Source organism: Centropristis striata, chromosome 3, assembly GCF_030273125.1.
Source record: "Centropristis striata isolate RG_2023a ecotype Rhode Island chromosome 3, C.striata_1.0, whole genome shotgun sequence".
In the NCBI taxonomy this organism is placed as follows: domain Eukaryota; kingdom Metazoa; phylum Chordata; class Actinopteri; order Perciformes; family Serranidae; genus Centropristis; species Centropristis striata.
Genome location: NC_081519.1, coordinates 5967361 through 5974162, shown reverse-complemented (window position 1 = coordinate 5974162; position 6802 = coordinate 5967361).

Sequence of the window (6802 nt, the reverse complement as noted above, 5' to 3'; positions counted from 1 at the left end):
TATTGTAATTTGTGAATAAATTATATCACTACTACTCTATGACTTTATGAGCATTTTTTTTTCCACATTTCTTGTAGTAATACAGCAAACACAGCCATAGTTTGTCTCCTATCATACACCTGTTCTGTTTGGCCTCTGGGGGGCGCTGCAGGACTTCCTGCTTCCTAACCACCTGCTGCAATAAGGTCTCTAACATCTTCCTCCTCCTCCAGGTCTGAACAGAGCATTAGCTGCAGTAGTTAGTATATCCATGCTCTTACACAGTGTGAAACTTAAACCTGCTTGTGAATATTTAGAATATTGCAGCCTAATATGTTTTATGAGCTGAGCCAAGCTGTAAAGTTTTTGTAAAAAAAAAAAGTTCCTTTAAAGTGAAGTGAATTGCTATTTCTGTATGTGTGATTTTAAATACATAAGATAATAATGATGATAATAACCTTTATTTATAGAGCACTTTTCAATACACATGTGCTTCACAATGGCCCATTAAAAACAGACATAAAAATCGTCAGAAATCAACACATACAAGTAATTCTAGTGTAGAAATACCAAGGCAGTCAAATAAGGAAATTACAACATTCTGTGCAATTAAAAGTAAATATTAAGTAAAATCAGGAAAGGCTCTCCGACCTGATAGCAGTGATACTACAGCCAGGTCCTAAAGCAGTGCTGTCCTCTAGTGGATGTTGACAGCAGGACCTGCTGGCTGACATTTCACTCCACAGATGAAAGAGGACCTTACTTCAGGAAGCTGTAAATGACATTCATAGCTCCAGCAGGAACTTCTGCTAAGGCGTAGTCTTAAAATGAAGGATTATTTTAGATCTGAGACTGCTTTTGGTCACACTTCAACATAATACTTACAGACAAACTAACACAAGTTCCAAGAGGACATTAGTATGAGTAGCACAGCGACTAAAATTAATCACAAAAACACAGACCAATAAGATAGGATTTACATATGAAGTGGAAGCTAAAAGCTTGTGTCAAAAAAACATACAAATATTACAGAAAACACGTGTAGAATCATTAATTTGTCAGTTCCCGGTGTGGTTTGAGCTATTTTCCTTTAGTCAATGAATCAGAAGTAAAACCTATAATAGAACCAGCACCAATACATGTTTGATGACATTCCTATTATTGGCTGCGATGCTGTTACCCCAACACACAACAGCACCAAACAACAGAAACAAACCCCAGCATTCATTTGCTGATTTTGAGCCACTATGAGCAGTGTGAAATGTACCACCAGAGGGCGCTTTGTGGTTCATTTACAGCAGAAACCCACACACCTCAGTTTTTACATTGCCAATGTAGGCTGTCATACCAATACCTACTCTCTCATATTCCTGCTGTTAAATACTGTTTACACATTAGTTTCCTAATTTCCTAAATTGTGATGAATGTAAGATACAAATTGTGATGGTGCTGATTCCTGCATAAGTAAAATAAATTAAAAACATTGTCATGCCTTTAGGAGCACTTAGAACTTATTACCATTATAATGTTTATGAGTTGTCCTTATATTGTTGCAGATATCTCCATAGCATTGTCAGAACCTAAGAGAGGGTAGCACTGTATATTCAATATGCAATAGATATTTTTTATTAGTGGGTCTTTTAAATTGTTTACTTTCTCTCTAACACTAAGCATTTAACCTTTACCTGTATTCTTGTTAAACTTAATTTATATTTCCTGTTTTTATTATATTTTTTCAATGTATATTGTTTGAGCTGTTGAAAAATGTTATTCAACAAACGTTTTATTAAATTTGCAACAGCTGATCTGATCTGACCTGCATGTCTGCACAATTAAAGATTATTTTATTATCAAATGTGCAACAGCCGATGTGGATGTATACTGGATAATGAATTAATGAATGAATGATGTGGATGCTAATGTGCTAAAACTGAAGATTAATAAATTAGTAGTGCTACTTGTCTGCTGGTGAAGCTGTCACATTGCACACTGACACAGAAGTGAAGCATTTGCTTTTGTTTTTTGCTCCACCAACATTGTGATAAACTAGGTGGACAAAATATTAGAAACATTAGAGATTATTAAAGCACAAAAACACAGCACCACAATCTACAGTTTGATTGTATTGTCAACACCGTTTCAACCAAAAGCTGAATTAGAATAGAATAGAATAGTTTTATTTGTCATTGCACAGAAGTACAGCAAAATAAAAATAAAAATAATTCAACAGAATATAATAATTTAAACATAGTGGAAAAAAATATAAGAAAACCTTTAAAAAAGCACAAGAAGAAGAAGGGGAGAGCAGCAGGTTTGGGATATTTACAGGCACATAATGGGAGTTATTGCACCTAAGATAAATATATTGCACTGTTTGTTCCACAGTATTGAGATGTTTTTGAATTTTTGAATTTATTTTATTTATTTATTTCTTGGAGGCGCTCAGGGCAATGACAGCTTTAAGGTCGAAACTGTTTGTTTTAGTCTTTATTGCTCTTCATGCTGTCAGCCATTTTTGCAGCGCTTTTGCATTAGGTTGCACTGATTTTAATGTAAACTGCAAAGTGAGTGTATACCACTATGGTGAGATTGAGCTGGGCTGCAAAATAAAACAAACAACCAGAGGTCGTTTCATAAACAAATGCAGTGTCCTTCATATATTTGATGCACCTGTTTCAAACGATAATAGGATGGATGATAATCAGATAGAAGTCATGGTCAAAACATTCAGCTTAACAGACCAATGAGAACATATGTCACAGCAGACAATAAATTATATCCATTATGTTCATGAATTGTTGGGGAATATAAAGAAATGTACTAAAAAATAATATTTATTTGATTTGGTATCACTGTGTTGTAATATCTCTGCATTATTTAGCATGTGCAGGTAGGAGAGGTGAGGAGAACATTAGATCTTAATCCTCCGCTGCTCAGTGTCTGGGTCACTCTCCAGAGCAGAGATTAGACTGATCTGGGGTCTGTGGAGAGGCCATTAGAGAAAGTGTTTAGTTATTTCATGTTTATCTAACTGCAACACAGTGACCCATTTGCTTACTTACCAGGAAGGTCATCACGATTTAACAATGAATGAATGGATCATTTCTCACAATGATTTTTACAAGAGAGAAGTGAAAAGACTGGTGGAGGTGGAAACAGCCATGTTCTTTGAGCCTTTTATCCCTCTTACCCTTGGATATTTCACTTACTGTCATGTAAAGGAGAAACAACAAGCAACATCCAGTAAACAACCAATATTCTGCTTAAAAAAATGATGATGAAAATACACAGGTCCATCAAATGCATGAATTAAATTTTAAGCGCTGTTTTTTTTTTTACTATAATTTAAAGAGAATCATTGTAAGTTCACTTTTGTTCATTACTACCTCACATTCTACCTTACCTATGTAGCTACGACATATATGAAAGTAGTTATAAATGTAACCAAGTAGTTCTGTTTCATGATATTAATTAGAACGGCCATATTTGGGGGTGGTGGCTCAGTTCGGTAGAGCAGTTGCCCCACCCTTACCATGGCATTCTACATGTCAAAGTATCCTTGGGCAAGATACTGAACCCCAAATTGCTCCCAATGCTGCATTCTTCGGTGTGTGAATTAATTCCGTGTAGGGTAGCTTTGGCCACCAGTATGAATGTGAGTGTAAATGGGTGAATGAGCGCTGTCAGTCGTGTTTAAGGGCTTTGAGTGGCTGCAAAGACTAGAAAAGCGCCATACAAGTGCAATCCATTTATATTCAGACACAAATCTCTGTAAGTGTGGAGAATATTCAGATTCTTTACTGAAGGGGATTTGATTTTGGAGGCTGTTACTTAAAAGCTATATAGTTAATATTGCAACATTGCAGCAGGTCACAATGGGTTAGGAAAACAAATCAAAACAGAGATATCTGTTTTTGGAAATGAACTCTTTGTTCCATGTCACGTAACATCGTTAGCGTGCATGTCTGTAACATCTTTGCATGGTCATTAATTGACGTCAATGTGGTTCAAAATGTTCTAGATCAGTCATATAATGTGTCTTTCTGACCCACTTACAGATTAGTGACAGTTCCTGTTTTTACAAGTGCAGCACTTCCTGTAACACTTTTATCACTTAACCTCCACAGGAGTGTGCTAAGCACTTGCGTAGCTGTAAAGCAGGAAGCTAATTCCAATTTACCATCGTATACGTGTGAGTGTAAGCATGAGGTCGGCACCCTTTTGATCTAAGCTTTGGACTTCTCACCTGCCGGGCTTAGGAGCATCCAAGCCTCACTATCAATCTCATTTAGAGCTCAGCTGCGACATCCTCACTGTACCTGATGCCCCACATAAGCAAATCAACACTCTGACTGCTTTCAACTATGCTAAATAAGTATTTAATACCTGGCTTTATGAATAATTGTAGTTGTAGTTGTTATCATTGGAAAGAGGTGTATTATTCGATTGCGGTTTGACTGTTCAGTGCTCAGCAGGTAACAAATTCATGCAAAAACACCTTCACTGAGGCTAAATCAAGACATTGGATTCACTTAAATTGTTGGACACTGGATTTTCTAGGTTAAAGGTAATGCATACAATAAAAAGGTTTCAGTTATTAAAATATGAAAAAGCAAAAGAAATATTCATTCGTAATGTATAGTATATTGTACAGGCCTGTAAATAGTAGCAATCCATCTGTCTATCTTGACACACAGTTAACACAATTTCACCATATAACACAAGCACCAGCCAGTACATTTACTGAAGTAACGTTGTTCAATACCAATTTTTGAGTTATTCACTTGAGTATTTCCATTTTCTGCTACTTTATACAGCTGTTCCACTGCATCTAAGAGAGAAATATTGTATGTTTATCTAACAGCTTTAGTTACGTTGCCAATTTAGATTATTAATACAAAGAAATTGTGATGTATTATTATGAATTAAGACAAGATTGATTAAGGGTTCGCAACAGTATAAATAAACCCTGCATTTAACTGTATAGCTGCAAAAATAAAGTTACAGTGGCATTAATGCATTTATATTATTAATGTTATTAATATATATTATTCTGTATGGGCAATTCTGTTCAATGAGTTGTTTTACTTTTTTAAGAAGGTAAAAGTTTGAATGCAGGACTTTTACTTTAAACAGAGTATTGCTGGAGTGTAGTTTTGCTACTTTTACTTAAAGATCCAAGTACTTCTGTCTTTGACAACATATAGAACCATAACGTCTACATAATTAGACGAGTATGCATCGAATCACAAAGACCATGCAGCTTCTATTACATAAAAGAAATAGAAATAGGAAAGTGGAGCATGATAAAATCTACCTGACCTTGAGTCTCTGCCTTCAGAGTCAACCTGAGGTCTTTGACCTCTGGAGACAGTGTGTGGTCACTGTAATCACCTGTGACGACTACGTGAATTAAAAGTGACAGGTGTCACCTCTAACGTGCGGCCTGACTCCCAGACAACCTGCTCAGTGCCACCGAATTGCGTACGAAGTGTGAATCCAATTTGTGAGGATTGAAGATTAGAAAGGGCCAAACCCTTCCGGTTTAACAGCTTGCTAGTGACAATTTTTGGATGCTAAGCAGATAAACACAAGCTCCTTGGTCTGGAAATCCCACTTGTGGGAGTTGGCATAAAGCTGTGTGACAGATGGTTTCCTGTTTGTACATGCAGGGCATTACCATACATGGTAGTAAGATCAGTAGAAATCAAATTACTTTCTCACCTAGTGTCATCAGTGTAAATGGTTGATTAAAAGACACACAATTTGTTAATTTCAATTACTTTAAACATGCCATCCACCCAAACCAGCAGACCAGAGTGGATACTATTTATGTCATGAAATGCAATTTTTGAAAATCTGATCCAAACCCCATTTGGAGGTGTTAGAAATGTGATTCCGGACGCTCTGGGTGCTCAGATCGGGTTTGAAAACAGCTACAAAGCCTGCCAATCATCTCCCAGCCCATTCTAACATTAACAAGCCACCTATTGTCACAAATATTCTCAATGGCTGCATTGATTAATTTACTATTTATCAGACAACAAAAGACAAAAGACACAGTTCCAGAGAGCACAGTAGTCTGGAGCGCCGCCACTGCTGGGCTCATTTTCTGTAACATTAAAAACACGATAAAAGCTTGGTGGAATTAGTGATCTTAATATTTTGCATTGACAAGTCAAATCTAAGGCTCATCCTATTTACTGAAGAAATAAAAAATGTTTTTAGTGCATAAGAACCTCATGGGATGGTTGTTCCAGGCATTAAGCCCTCAGGCATTACCATGGTTTGTGGAAGACACATGAAAATATAAATTAATAGTATCTGGGAAGTGACCATGGTATAAACGGTTTACTGCCCTTTCAGGTGTTGATAATTAATGGTCCCCGTGGAGGCAACCGTCCGATATGAGTCCAAATTACTTAATTGTTTTGCATAGGCCTACAGTATAATAACAATACCTTCTCATGTAACCCTTTGGCAACCACCGATAATTTACAGTTTACTGCAAATATTACAAATTGTTTGAACCTTCCAGTTTTGTTTTTGTGGTTTTCCAGCTTTTCCAGGTTGTAGGATTATTTTCCATATATAAATAAAAATAAATGCATAAAAAAAATCCTCAGCAAATGTTATCATAATGAAAAATAAATTTTTACTAAAATGAGCATTATTGTTACTACCAATCCTTACATTAAGGTGCACTGCATGTGGCGTTACCGTAACCCAGCAGAGGCTGTTGCTAGGCGGCTGTGGGTCGGTACAATTCATGTCAAACACTGCTGATTCTCTGTTAATTAAAGGCAGGGCAGTCGAGTGAGGG